Genomic DNA, 16,260 nt, shown 5'->3' with positions numbered 1-16,260 from the left:
ATTCAAGAGGCATTAATTTCTTTTTTCATAATATATCCTCTCGAGCCATTAAGGTTTAAAAAATACATGTTGGTAATTTTTTCGGAATGCTTTTTCGTAAAAAGACCTTATTAAGAATATAATATAATAAGAATATTTAGAAGAAATACAGGGTGAATTGCTACTCGTGCTACAAACTTCTCCAGTAGATTCTTCACCCTAAAATGAACAAAAAAGTTCATATTGTCCATGGTCCGATTCTCAACCATTTCAGAGTAATTTCGCTTTTTATCGATTTTGAAAGATATCACGTCCTGGCGTCGGAAAATCGTGATATCTTTTAATCTAAACATTTCTCTGAAAATCTAATAGCACCGTTGAAATTCCCGTTAATTTTTCAATAAGAAGATGACGGTGGCAAAATGTTTGGGCTAATTTTTTGTGTTTTATTTCAGCCAGAACTACAAAAAGAGTGGAAAATTGTGTAAATCGGAAAGTGTATAAAGTAATCCAGAGTTTCTAATTTTAGTCTCAGAAGGCAGCAAATTTGAGGAAAACTACCTGATTTAATAACGCTTCCAACGCACTCGTCATTTTCTTATTTAGTGGTTGTGAGACCAAGATGTTGATGACAAAAAGAGAAAAAATGGTGGTTCAAGGATTGCTAATGTTTGAGAGTGACTTGCTACTCGTGCTACAAACTTCACCAGTAGATTCTTGACCCTAAAATGAACAAAAAAGTTCATATTGACCATGGTCCGATTCTCAACCATTTCAGAGTAATTTCGCTTTTTATCGATTTTGAAAGATATCACGTCCTGGCGTCGGAAAATCGTGATATCTTTTAATCTAAACATTTCTCTTAAAATCTATAAGCACCGTTGAAATCCCCGTTAATTTTTCAATAAGAAGATGAAGGTGGCAAAACGTTTGGGTCTTTCTTCCTTGACCTTCTAGCTGTTTGTAAACTTCTTAAGCATTACATACTAAATGGGCATTAAATTAAATTAAAAAATTTCAATGGAATTATGATTTTGATTCTCTCTAAAAATTAACGGGGATTTCAACGGTGCTTATAGATTTTAAGAGAAATGTTTAGATTAAAAGATATCACGATTTTCCGACGCCAGGACGTGATATCTTTCAAAATCGATAAAAAGCGAAATTACTCTGAAATGGTTGAGAATCGGACCATGGACAATATGAACTTTTTTGTTCATTTTAGGGTGACGAATCTACTGGAGAAGTTTGTAGCACGAGTAGCAATTCACCCTGTATATCAAAGGATATGAATATCAAATGTTACGGATTAATTCCTAACATTTTTTAATAAAATAATTATAATTAATATCTTTAATGAGATAAGATTAATTCTTTGCGACTCGGTCGAGGGGCTAAACAACTTAACAACCCTTTTTTCATATATTTCTTGACTTTCCCTTAGTTATTTTTTGATCAATTTTGAAACGTGAATATTGCATACATCCATTATTCTTATCAACTATAAAAGCTTCATCTTGGGAAAAAGAAAAGGTCTCTGATTTTGTTGATAGTTCTTGAAATTTACAGATGGAAACTAGTTAATGAGGAGTAATAATATTTAAATATTACCTGTCGTAGTGCTTTGGGAACATCGCCTCGTAAAACTTATTTTTGCATAGAACACAATATAATCAAGCATTTTTTATAGCATATTTTTCACAAATTTGTCCCCCTTTAATGTCCTCGTTTATAGATTTACGTTCTGGGTCTTGGTTTAGCTCCGCGTTGAAATCTTTAAAGCATTCCGGAATAGTGTTTAAAGTACTTATTTCTTCCTTATTTTCTATATCTATGTCGTCAACCGGGTTACGGGATAAATAGTCGTCAATTGTATTTTGTTTTCCATTTATATGCCTAATTTTATATCGAAACGATGTTAAATGAATAGCAAACCTTGCATGACGGCCGCTATGGTGTTGCATGTTAATAACCCTGGTTACGACTTAATAGCCCGTGTATAAATCAAGCTCATCGTGTTATAGAAAAACGCGGAACTTTTCAAGGGCAAATATGATAGGGCAGCTTCTAAGTCATAAGCTCCATAGTTTCTTTGAAATGTCTTTTCTCGAGGCGAACGCTGTGGGCTTCCAAAGCCGGAGCTGCCGAAACCCAGAGTTGTCATCCATCCGTGAAAAGTCAAAATATTTTGGTAATAGTCGGGGGTAGTTAAAATGTCTTTAGATTTTCTCATGCCTATTGAAATTCCGAGGTCCGAATCAGTTGAGATTTCTTTTTGCTCAATGAAATAAAAGGCGCTTGCTAAATTGATCGCGCCAATAAATTGGGCTATCCCACATGGTGTCCCGGGCGAATAAGTTCTGAATTGATGGATATCTCCGGATATTTTACTTTATGCCCTAGAAAGTCAATTTCGGATTGTGCTAATTGCTTTTTCTGGCGGTTAATTCTCCTGATTTTCTTAAACGTCTAAAGAAATCAGTTAAATAAAATGTGCGCCTCGTAGATACCTGATAAATCATTTAGTAATGGAATAAAAAGTTAGTCCAACTTATTTTATCACTAAACGATTTACAGTTTTTCGCTGATTTTTTCTCAAACCATCATAAATTAATGCATTTTTATTAAAATTCATGAATTCCGGGTCTTGTTTAATTTGGTTTATATTAAAATAAGTACATTGTAATTAATAAAACGATAAAAATACGTATAATTTGAAATAACTATCAAAATATAGAGTGTACGTTTTATTTTTGTTTTTTTGCATTTAATTATCATGAAAAACGCTTTTTTGCATAAATAAAACGTCTTAAATGCTACGTTAATGTAAGTTTAATAATGTTACATTTTTATTGCTTTAAAGATCTTGGATAATTAATTTGATTTTAAAGGCGAATATTTAAATTAATCTTTGCTGGGTTCCCAACGTATCGTAAATAATTTGGTATTTTCCAAATAGCGAGGCTAGACAAATCAAAATTTAGTGACAACCAAATTAACTGTGTCACTCTCTCACAAAATAATGTAATGTCCATTATTCATTAAAATTTCTCCAAATATAAATTTGATTATTTTAAATTATTGTTTTAAAAAAATTGCTTTATAATTCTTCATATCACTAACCACACATGTCTTCATATCTATGAACATAAAATTTAATCTGGAATAAAAATCTGTTAAACATTTGTTTTCACAAACCGCGATTGTGTGAGGGAACGTGTTGAAACGCGATTTTCGAAATGACCAAAGCGGCAGTTAGATATGAACAATAATTGTGGCGGCAAAAGGGATAAAATTCCCGAGGGGTGAATGAGCGCCGCCCTAACTCCCGAGATCATCCCCTCAGATAGCAGCATCCCACCCACTTTACTATTACTACAACACTTCCCAGCCCTTAATGCCAGCCAAGGACACACATTGTTAAGACCCCCTCCCTTTCAACATATATAAAACTTCGGGGGAAAAACTGGGACCGCCTTTGCATAATCCTTTAAAAAACAAAAAATAAAATATATACGATAAATTGCAATAAAATTGACAAGACAATGTAACGTATATTTTATATTTTAACCCCTCAATTCAAAAACGTTGATAAGAAAGTAATGTAGATAAAAATGAGACATTGCTTCCTTAGCCTCTTTGAACAGTTCTGGTAAACATCCAGAGTGACCATCGAAGGCGAGAGAGTAGGTCAATTTTTCTCGATATATAGAGTGTTTGTAAAATGATTGGGACATAAATTTCAGAAATGGAAACTGTGGGGACGAGATTTGGCTTATCTGCAATAAAATTAGGAGGCAATTTGTCTGCCAAATGAAGATGTATGAATAATAGAAAGTTCCTAACTGGCGTTTTTTGTCCAATAAATAAAACACAACTAAACAAATGAAATGTCGAGAAAATCATACATCTTGTTTAATACAATAAACGTCATTAATCAAGTTATATTATGTTATAGCTCAAGGTAGAACAATACAGTAATTAAATATGCCATGTATTTCAGTAATAGCTCATAAGTTTCAACAGTTTCTTAGTTTAAAACTAAAGCAATATCGACCATTTCAGGTAGTATTGATTTTTCTAGAAAATCTATTTGCTAGTAAATTTTGAAAATAGCAATCCCATTTTCTGAAACCTTCTTAGGTTTATTTCTTTCGTTTTATTTGTCCAGATAAAGCATTGGTTTTGCACGCTATCAATTTCCCGTTTTCCCTGTAAAGCTGCTCCATTTTTTATGTTTTCTTGTTTGCATTAGGTGCACGCGCGTGCTAATGCACATTTCTTCACTGTAAACTGGCCTGAGCCGCCGAATCGTTCCGACTTTAAATGCCCTTTCAAGGTTTATGGGTTCCTGAGGCTCTGTGGTGAAAATTCGTTTTGCAAAACCACACCGTTTTTAATTACAATTCAAGAGGAGGTCCATTTAGTTTAAACATAGTTAAAGGCGAAAACCCATTTCTAACCTCCAGGGCCTTCAAACTTGGCTTGGGTCAAATTGGCTGGTAAACTGCCGGTCAATTACGTGAAAGGGATCCCGTTTACCAATCGGTTTAACTTTGCCTCTTACAAACAAAAAAACCTCTCACTCATAAACGTAGTTACTAAAAAGTTCGAATTGATATCTCTTATAATATTTTGTCCCGAAAAGTCTTTTGATACAATAAAAATAAAATATGGTTGGGAACACAAACCGTTCCATGCTTGTGAACTTGTGACTTCAGCAAAATGTATAGTTATTCTGCAGAGTATGTTGTAAATATTCATACATACTACGGTCACATATAAAGAAAAGATAAAAAACTGACGAATTGGAGAGGAAGAGATCAGAAGAGCTTGAAAAGGCCTTTGCAACAAAAAGTTAAATAAGTGCACGAAAAACGCACTACGAAATTCAATAAAGCCGGGTATAAGGTATCAAAGTAAAATAAAATAATACAACAACATAAAATAACAGAAAACAATATTAAGTTAAGCAGCATAGACAGTACAATATTTACCAAATAAATAAATTTTTTATGAGGGTAAAGTGCAAATAAAATAAAATGAATTATCTATTATATAAAGTAGAAAGTATTATTTATTTATAATTATATTATTTATTTATACAAAACCCCTCATCTGCTGTACCTAGTTTTGCTTTTTCCAAAACACCGGCTCTCCAATATGACCCGTGTTGCTATGAGCTCTGGTTTTGCGAATGGAATTTTAATGGATTATGAGAATGAATATAATGAATTCACTGAGAGTTTTCAAAAATACAGCAGAAAGAATCATCTCTTTAAAAAAAAAATAAACAACTAGATTACAACTTTTATGTTTGATGTGTGTGGAGAGAGAGAGAGAGAGAGAGAGAGAGAGAGAGAGAGNGAGTGAAAGAGAGGGAGGGAGAGGGCGGGAGTGAGAGTGTTGTGTAAGATTGGATATGGCATATTGCAATATTGTGCATATATAAATTATATAATTAAATGATTGTATTTTTTTAAGTACATGACGACTGCTCAAAACCAAGTCATACCAAAGATAAGGTCAAAACAAGCCAATCGAAAATCTCAATTTTCTCACGTTGTACATATTATACGAAGATTTAATTTAAATCCAGCGTTACTAAGCAATTTTAAGTTATAGCTATGAAAGCAATTAATGGAATTTGGCTTTCGATGAAATGAAATTACCTATTATGGAAAAATATGAAGGGTGAATGGCATAAGTAAAATTTATTGACTAATTATTGCAGTTTTGTAATTATTTGTAGTTACCGGCGAGTTCCGGTGTAGTTAAACTTTTGAATGCATAATTCGTTATTATTAGATCAAAAATGTATTATATGAGCATAAATTATTGTGAATAGTGTTAAAGCGTAAGTACACATATCAGGTTTGTTTTTAATTTGACCTACCTGTAATAATTTACAGGTTTACCCTTGTACAGTTTGCACATTGCCACCGGAGACTATAATTTTTCCAGCTGTTTTGAATATATCGAAGGAAGCCCTCATCCGGCAAATAAGCGGGGCCGATTATCCGAGTTCTATCAGGTATAAAGGCAAACGGGTGAAGGGAACTGTGTAGTCCGTAATTCAATCGTGACTCTGCAGATATTTCAATTAAACACGCCCATAGTTGCACATACGAATACAATCTGTTAGAATTGTAGGTACAATAATTTAATAAGCTCGGACCAAGACCCTTTGACCACTCGCTAGACAACTAGTTTATACGATTACCAATTCTACAAAATCATCTAAGAAAACTGCGGGATAATTGTATTAAAAACTTCCGTATTAAATATTAAATAAATTAAAATTTTCACATTTGCTTCAAATTTTAAAATACATGCAAAAATTAGGCTCATAATTTCTGTGCGTTTATATGTAAATGTTTTTTATTTTGTAGTTAGTTGGTCTGTTATTTTACAAATAGTAATATATAATAAAATAAAAAAAAAATCAATAGCAACATCATTAATTATCTATGTATTAAGTAAATTTGTTGAACAGTTGACTTATAATTTCATATTATTTTTTTCTTAATAGAAATTGAGGTATTGACATAATATTTTCCCTCTGTTATAGAACAGAGATTAAGGTTTACATAATTTCCTAATTTTTTATTTATTTTTTCAAAGCTTACTGGTCAAGAATATCATTATGAGACTAGCGTTTCTAACCCTATATCTCTACAAGACATATTTGAAAAATCAGATGTTCTTAAAATCTAGGTCAGTGAGGTCTTCAACTGGTAATTATTTTGTACAGTTCGAAGATATAGAACAATAAAGACAAAAAAAAGTATTGATTATTAAACATCACATTTTAACGCGTCGGTACATATAATCAGAACAACCAGGTACAGAATATACACATAAATAAAAATAAACATCTAAAGGAATGAAGCATCAAACGTGAGAATAGACTAGATTAATGACTGCCCGGAGTAGAGAAGCTTGGGAAAATATAAACAAACAAAACTAGCCGACTGATGACCCCATTTCTAAGCCTACTTTTGATTTTCCTTCCTTTTACTTTTAATATAGCTCGAGGAAAATAATGAATGTTTTTTTATTAAAAATCAAAGTATACGTAAAAAATGTATGCATATAGTTATTCTCTTCATAAACCGTATTATCGAACTACTAAATATGGGGTAAAAATTTGAAATCTGGTAACACTTTTACTACACTTTTTCTTTATTTATTCTTCCTTTTTTCAAATATCATTAAAATATTTTGAACAATTCGGAGGCGGAAAAATAACAAACTACAATCAAGAGTACGTATATTGAATACGTAAAAATATATGGGTATAACGTATTCTATTTCGTAACCAACTTAACAAATTATACTTTACTACTTTCATTCAGAATATATGATAAAATAACCGTCCTCCAAACAATGACGATGTGAATTCAAGGAAATGTTATGCTAAAAGTCCTATATGTATTAAGAAGAAAACAATTAGCCTAAAAAGGTCTTAATGAGATAATAATAATTTTAAAAGAGAGATGATTCATATAAGTTTTAGTAATACAACAAATGAATTAAGATTTAATTTTTTTACGTTTATTTGAAATTAGAATTTTAACGGTACCAGAGTTAGATGCTGGCAGCTTTGGTGGTTGAAGGCTAACTGAAATCTAAAAATCTGTTATTTCGGAATAGAAATAGACCTCGTAGAGATAAATGCTGGAAATATCTAAACAATAGTGTCAGTCCTCAGTGAATATAAATATTTATATATAATCTGTCATGTGTCAATCACACACCCTTTAGTCTCTTAACTGCCAAATTCATAGTATTTAACTGACAATCTGTCTCCGGAGCAATTGTTTGTTACGCTCGAAAAGTTTTGAGATTTAGTATTTGTTGGAAGTGGAAAGGATTCAATGGATTTTGAAAGTAAAATGTTTTATCTTTTTTATCCCTCCCCAGATCATTTTATTTTATTAAGAATTAAGTTAGATCTTTACAAACTCCAAACCCACTTCAAATATATGTTAGGAATTTCAACTTTACCACTGTACAGGCGACCATAAAATCCACATAAATGTGGAAGCAAGGGTAATTTTGGACTTTGGCATAAAAACATGAAATCACATGGTATCCTTGACTGTAATTTCTTTTTTAGTGACCCGAAAAAAGTGATAGTCTGTTTTGATGCTTTAATAACAGAGGAAAAGGTTTCTCTAAGAAAATATTTATTTTTGTCCAGGGTTTTTTTTTTAATTTTTTTTTATTTGACGAGGGTTCGCAACAGCAGAGGTTATATCAACCCTCGGGATGCCGTTGTTTTTGAAAAAAAAGCCCATTTGTAAGTATGTCGGGTTCGAATGCAGGGCCGCTGGATTCGAACCCAGGACCTTTACCTTACAGTGATGAGCGCCGTGTCAACGCCTAAACTGTTGCGGCCACCGACGTTCCTTTGTCCAGGGTTGAGGACTGCCATCATTATACACCATAGAGAGAACTTAAGCTAAATGTAAAATGTGCAAACTTGATAGGTAAAATTCTAAACATTTAATATTAAGTTCCGTTGCGTGATTAATACGTAACGGTTTCAGAACGTTGGTTCAAAGTTCATCCTTACTTTCTGAGAAACTTCAAACTATAGATGTAAAATTTCAAATATATGTTACATGTTCAAATATTTGTGAAACTGTTTTAATTAATAATTTTACTTTCATTCTAATTGGCTTTAAGCCTGATTTTTAAATTAAATAATTATACAAGACAATCTATGCTTGTGTTATTGAATTTAAATAGGTTATTTCTTTCTACAGTAGGACTTAATAAAATCGAAGAACATATAATGAATGATCAATCGCAGTTTTTAGATAGCACAGGTGATTGACACCCTCGAAATAATAAATTTGTACATATATTTTTAATCTTCAGTCGCATTTATTGGTGAATATAAATAAAAAAAAAATTGTGCCTAAGACAAAATAAAGCTGGAGGAGACTGAATAGAAAGGCACGTGTTAAGGAAAGACAAGTCAACGTTTGAAGGCTGAGAGGCAAACCATTCACGCAACGCTCAGCTGTATTCCTTGTCTGGTTTACGTCTCGCCGTGTTTTCAGACTGAATCACTCACACGCCGCTATTTTTTCCACAGTGAAATATTAAAAGGCAATTTATTTGGTCGTGCATCGGTTCGCTCCGTGAGAACAACAATGAAATATCCTTTGAACAACCTCTCGCACGAATAGACTTAGCTGTTTGAAATCTAGGTTGTGTAACGTAGCGTAATCTTTGTTTTTCATGAGAATTTTTTTTGAAAAGTATTTCTCTTGATCGTACTTTATTTTCGCCGAGAGAAACCGCTTATAATGAACCTAAAGGTTCACGTTTAAGATACAAAAGTTTTATTGTGTTAAGTAAACATAATACAAGTTTTGTCATTACATTCGTCAAGAAGAGTACAAATTAAATTTTTATCCCGCTATTAATACATGAAAAAACTCCTCAAAGTCATAAACGGCATTAACAGTGAGGAATTTTATTACTTTAAGTTGAATTTTTTTTTCAATTAACAGTTTGACATCATCTGGTAGATTATTAAAAAAAATATAATAATAAAAGAGTTTTCGCATCTTTCAGGAACTATTTTCTTACAGTTTCTCGTATAGTGTTTATGTACAGAATTAAATTGTTTAAAAGTCTCACTTTGTTTGTAGTAACACATTACAATTTGTAACATATTTAAGCTGGGCTTAGACATAATGTTTAAATGTCATAATGTTAAATGCACATTCCCTATACTTTAAATTTCTTAAAATTGTTATAGCTTTACGTTGTTTTTTGAAGAATAGTTTGGCATGACTAGAGTGACCCCCAGACCAATAAGGCCTAGACAATATATTGGAAACAAGAGCAATAAACGTTAGTTAAAACTCTTTGAGATACGTTACATTTGAGACGTCTCAGTAAAAATAATTATTTCCTAAGTTTAGATGCTACAAATTGACAATGTGCATCCCAAGAAAGTGTTTTATCGGTTGATTGTCTAGACTTCTATTTCTTGAATTAGAAGTTTTTAGAATCACAACCTAAGGTTTTTTAGACACTTTAAGACAACAGGAAACTGATTTCTCATATAATACCTTCTGGTCATCATCACAAAATAGAACCGTATTATTTGAAATGACTGAAAAATGATAATATTGAAAATTCTAGCAACAAGAGACGACAGAGCGGTACAAACAACATATTTTCTTCTTCTGTAAATTCATAGTCATCAATTAAAATTGTTCTTTCTGCTTTATAAAATATGCCTACATTTGAGTCCCTACTGGGAAAATAAGGAAGTAACAGAAACGAAAATTTCATGGTTACATACTTCATCCTGTCTCTGTAAAATGAGTTTTCTTGAATTAAAGTTTTCGCCTGTATTAAAACCTACTTTTTTCCTTTGTAAAACATATTTTGGAAATAATTGTTTCGTAAACATCATTATGTTTCATCTTAAAATGATATGAAGAAAAAATCATATTTGAAGAATTTTTTAAAATATCTGTATAATAATTATAACCGTAAAATGCGATAAGAATAAAATTGACATGAAAAAACATGTGAGGAGAAATCACCCAATGGTGGGCCTATTGTTCCAGTACGTTATTCGAATCCAAACTTCCACAACACTGTAAAATGGAAAGGAAATTTGAACTTCCTCGATGAGGTAAACAAGTGGTTAACGACAGCAGATGGGTTCCGTATCTCTTAAGGACAAAGTAAAAGTGTAATCTGTCAAGTCCTGTTTTCATTAAATATATTTTCCCTGTTTATTTTTGTTAAAGTCCTCGGAACAAAAGTGTAATGCGTAAAATTTGCGAAAACTCGATGGTTCAACATTTATTGAAAATTGGAAGAGAGAAAGATCGGTTTTTTTTCATAAGCTTTTAAAACACCTCATGTTTTGCCCGAAAATAATAATAAATACCTCGAAAGCGGTTAAGAAATCAAAGTGAAAAGCGACCAATTAAAAGCTTATTAAAATTTTCTATCGATTGCTATAGGGTGTCGCTCCAAGTCGATTTCCTGGTACCACAGCTCAATTTGAAGTTCTTGTAAAAAGTGCAAAAAGTAAAATATTCCCGAATTTTTGATTATACTGATGAATGACTGAAGATAGGACAACATTTAAAAAAAAGACTTCTTGTCCAGCGTAAAGTTTTCTAAAAATGGACACGTAGCTCAGAGAGAATATGCATTTCGGAAGTTGGCCAATTTTTCATAAAAAAACCAGGTAGTGGGTTTTCTTCTGATGGATAATTTATATTTATTAAATTCACTAATTTCGTGGTCCGCTTGACCAATTAATATATTACGATTAATTAAGGTTTTTAGTTGAGATAAAAAATTCAATGGCACGAGCGGGATTCGAACCCACGATTTTCGGCTAGATACGCCGCTGCTCTACCACTTGAGCTATCGTGACCTCGATCCACTCGTACACCAACCTCCCATCTCAACCCCACCTTTTGAAAATTGGCAAAAATGAGGGAAAATTCAAACTAAAAAACCTTAATTAATTGTAATATATTAATTGATCAAGCGGACCACGAAATTAGAATTTAATAAAACAATATCTTTTGTATAAGATCTAATTTTAAATTTAAAAAAAGCATAACTTAAAAGAGGAGTCCTTTATTTTATATTATATTTTAAATAATTGTTACTTTTAATTATAATTAATTTTTGTGGGGTGGGGTTGAGATGGGAAGTTGGTGTCCGAGTGGATCGAGGTCACGATAGCTCAAGTGGTAGAGCAGCGGCGTATCTAGCCGAAGATCGTGGGTTCGAATCCCGCTCGTGCCATTGACTTTTTTATCTCAACTAAAAACCTTAATTAATCGTAATTTATATTTATATTATCAATGTATTAGGTATACGTAAACGTAAACCATTGACAGTATGATGAAATCTTTTACCTTTAAACCAGTTAAAAAGGCCTTACGGTCTAATCGTAATAATGGGGAGTTATTATTGAATTAATTATAAATATGATGATAAATATGTATATTACACTCCACGGAAGAAAATATTTTTTATTATTAATCCAAATTAGTTCTTTTTAAACTGGCGTCGATCAATAGACTCAACATGTGTGTACTGCATAAATTATATATTAAGCTGATAACGCTAAGAAAATCACGTTACAATTTGAGATTTGTGGATTAATTAGGGCGATTACACGTGAGATGTTTGTTGAAAGTAAACGAGTAATAAACTGGAACTTCGAACAGGTTCGGTATATCGCACTTTAAGGCGTGGAGTTACTGGCTTCCTTCGAAGAATTTAACGCTGCCAATCTGCACAAACAAACCTCAACTTAGTTGATTACGAATCTAGGATGGGAGTTTATTCTGTTTGTTTGCTATGTTAAAACTCTTCCCGTCCGTATCAGAGAGACGTATGGGTGCAATTTGAAACAGACTTTTTTTTAAACATGAAAAAAGACATAATTACGGCGGTGATAAAAGGTGCTCCGACTTTGACGGTTTAAAAGTGTTTAATAGAGAAGACAACATTGAAGATGTCTTTATACTTTCAAAAATATCACTTTATTTCAAATCGTTTGTGATTAATTAAACTTCGAGTATAAAAAAAGAATAAGTAAATCATTGGAACTCAAAAACTGACCTTTCCATTAGCTAATTAAAATGTGTAGAAGATAACCCACTTTATTTTCTTTGTTGTCAGGTCGTTGTTTACTGATAAAAGCTGTTACAATCTACCCTATTTGAATGGCATATACACTGGAAGGATATCCCGGCAGGCAAATTCTACCAATTTATCAACCCCCGTTTAAACAAAATCCATGGTATAAAGACGTTAATTTTACGAAAAGAGTTTGCTCTAATATTATTCAGATCCGAACTAATAGCGGCATATGCGGTTTATCCCTTAAAACAATCGCCCAAAGACAGACTGACCTGTGCGAAATTTGTAATGTGTTTGATGACCTGGAACACGTCATAATGATCCGTTCCAGTTTCGGAAAAGAACGAAAGAATTTATTTAATACATTACATCAAATGCAGTCAATTGAAAAGCCTTTTAATTATAAAATGTTATCATACTCACAAAATAATGAAATTTATAGAGCAATCTTAAACATTATTTTTTATTTATTATTTAAGAAAAAATTTTTTTTTACAAGGGTTCGCAACAGGAGAGGTTATATCAACCCTCGGGGTGCCAGTGTTTTTGGAAAACATGTGTGTCGGGTTCGAATGCAAGGCCGCTGGATTCGAACCCGGGACCTTTACCTTACAGTGATGGGCGCCGTGTCAACACCTAAACCGATGCGGCCACCGACCCCCTCAGAAATGTTATTGTATTATTGTGTTTCTTATTATTGTTAAGTAACATTAGTTTATTCATCAAAATTGAATAGAAGAATAAAAGGATAATGATGAGCCTATACTCATGCTGAGACTGTTGTTAGTCTGCCTCCATTATTATTATTATTATTATTGGCCCTACATGCCTATGGGAAATGTTTAAATTATGAAACAAAAAAGTTAGAAATTCTAATTAAACAACAGGAATTCTTGAGTTAAGCGCCTTTTCCCTATCTCCAATGACATCCTTCTCTGCCACCAGTGACGACGGAACTCGTGTGGTGGGGTTGTGGTAAGGAAGTATATGGAGTATACGAGGATACAAAAGTATAGTTGACTAATAGCGAAAGCTAAGGTTAAAAAAAATCTATTCTAAGCTTTGCATCATTTTAATTTATGTGCATTATTCATTTGAGCTAACTGTAAAGATGTTCTACTTGTTTGGCGACACTCAAGTTTTTGAAGTATTTTCAACGAACTTTTCCTTGTAATGTCTCTTTTCTCGCGCTGACAAAACTAAGATATTGTCCGTATTGTCAGGGATCTCCACTTTGGGGTGAATAAATTCCCGACAGCGGTTCACTTTTAATAATACATTTTATTTGTGGTACAGGTAGCAGTTTATTTGGCCAATCAACGTTGGTGAAGGGTGTGACAACCCTCGCGGTCGTCTCAGCAGTGTCAAAAGTGCAAAGATTTCCTCTCCAGGCTGGACTATGCCCGTGATAGTGTGTAATTATATCGTTGTTGATCTCTGTATGTAGGTGTTGCATAGCTTTAAAAGAAGAATATAATCATGTTTCAGAACCTCAAGTAATCAAGCATATTTCTTAAAATATGGTAGGAACAACTGAACAAAGGTAAGAAAGTGTTTCCAGAGCTATCTTCCCGGAGTGTATTGAAATTTGGAACATTTATTGTTTTTTCTATAACAACTTTGGACAGGAATTCAACAAAAGTATTTCCATGACATTAAGCGTGCTGTATGTGTGCCAAGTCATCGATAAAGCATTTGTCTGGTGTGAGTCGGTGCGTGGCGTGACGTGAGGGTGCTGAAGCCTCCATCCAATGCTCTCGTGTGTCCAACGTTTAATGCGTGATCTCGGCTCATTTCCCCTTAGTTCAATCAGGCGGGATCATATATTTTCTACACTACACACGACCCGGGGTATAAATGGTCCGCGTCCTCCTTTCGCCCTCTGAGGTCAACTTTGTGATTATGTGATAACAGCCAGGGTACCACAATCAGATCTACTGCCAAAAATATGGTAATGGCCCTTTAATAATGCTAAAGTTGACACACATGTAATTTAAACAGAACGTCTGTTAATCATAGGGTTTCCTATCTATAAGATAGATCTATTTTTTCTTATTTTTAAAAACCAAGAGAATTTATATTCATATTGATTGAAAATTTCATACATAATAATTTTTTTGCGTACCTATGATTAGATAATATACAAGCATTGATACAACAAAAGATGATACTTAAATGTAACATTTGTATAAAAATCTAGTTCATAAGTAAGTTAAACGTAAGTAAACATCCAAAGGGTTTTGTCACTAACACGGTGATTGATCATCCTTTATTAACCAATTTACCAGTGCATACCAGACAGAAAGTTAAATTAATTAAAATAATTAATACGGTCAATTATGTTTACTCAATACATAAATTGATCAAAAATTAAGTGTTCAGAGACTTTTGTATTACCGTTTATACTGGACAAGAGTGGAAACATTTAGACACCTTTTTTATTCTAGCATAACATAGAAAAAAGGAAAGTTTTTAGACACTTGTTCTAATATCGTTCAAACAAGACAAAACGATCAGAAATATTTTCTATTGAGTTTATACTAGACAAAAATAAAAACGTTCAGAGGAAGTTCATATTAGACGAAATCCTTTGAATTTATTTTTAAATTGTCGTTCTGATCAGAGTTTAGATTATGAAAGAAATAAGGTCACTAAGTTATGCTTTTCATTTAACAATAGAAAAGTAGAAAAATAAAATTGTATAATACACAAAATTCAATATGACTATTCCATTTGTACGATAAAAGAAACCCCAACTGAAACCTTGGATAGGACACTATGAAACAATAAAACCGACTAAAACAAGTTGAGAAGTCTATTTATTAAACTAACATGATATGTATTAAAAGATTTTTTTTTTTTTGGCTCGGTCGAGACGTAAAGGGAATACTTTAATACCGGATTACCGGTACTGAACTATTTTCAGCAACTTATTCATTGGTTCAAAAGATCGTTATTTACTGAGAGAAGCGAACTATAATTCTTTTGCGACCTCTTTTTCCTTCTATTTATGTAAGTGAACTAAAGCCAAAGGAAATCTACGTGGCACAGAAGAAAAATGCCTTTTTTTTGCGTGACACTTTTTTTCGCTCCTCCAACAAACCTCATTGTCATGGTTATTTTTGAACGTTATCGAAGATTTATCTGCTTAGATTTTGCGAGTTTTACGATTTTTTAGTTAAAATTATCCCTTTGATATACTTACAGCATCGTTATAATCTTTAAATTACTTTTTTCATAATTCGTTTTTACTTAAAAAGCCACATGTTATAAAAACGTGTACTCCTTCTCTATACCTACACATCTATAAATAATAAGTGAAAATGATCGTTAATAATAAATTAGATGTTTACTTATCGATGTAGATTAACGAGGACTACGCCATTCAGAATTAAAATGACAAACGATTCAATTTTTGAATTGAAATTTTTTGGTACTTTAAGCAATTGCAATTTTGCAAAACTTAGCTTCTCATGTCTATTTATTTTTAATCTACGATTTTGATGAAATGATACGACAGTTATATGTGTGATTGTTCCTAGTATCCTAATCTTAATACATATTATTGTAATTAAGAAATAGGAAAAATGAATGAATGAATATTGTTTTATTTAACAAATATAG

At 32.4% G+C, this 16,260-nt stretch overlaps 1 protein-coding gene across 3 annotated transcripts in view; it reads right to left on the bottom strand.

Moving 5' to 3' along the window:
- The window catches only part of LOC106668571 (inhibin beta chain), a 135,352-nt gene that overhangs the window by 19,033 nt on the left and 100,059 nt on the right, over positions 1 to 16,260 (bottom strand). The window lies entirely within an intron of this gene.

The sequence above is a fragment of the Cimex lectularius genome, unplaced genomic scaffold (genome assembly GCF_000648675.2).
Source record: "Cimex lectularius strain Harlan isolate CLEC.00 unplaced genomic scaffold, Clec_2.1 scaffold7, whole genome shotgun sequence".
Taxonomy (NCBI): domain Eukaryota; kingdom Metazoa; phylum Arthropoda; class Insecta; order Hemiptera; family Cimicidae; genus Cimex; species Cimex lectularius.
This window is presented reverse-complemented; position numbering and strand designations above follow the sequence as displayed.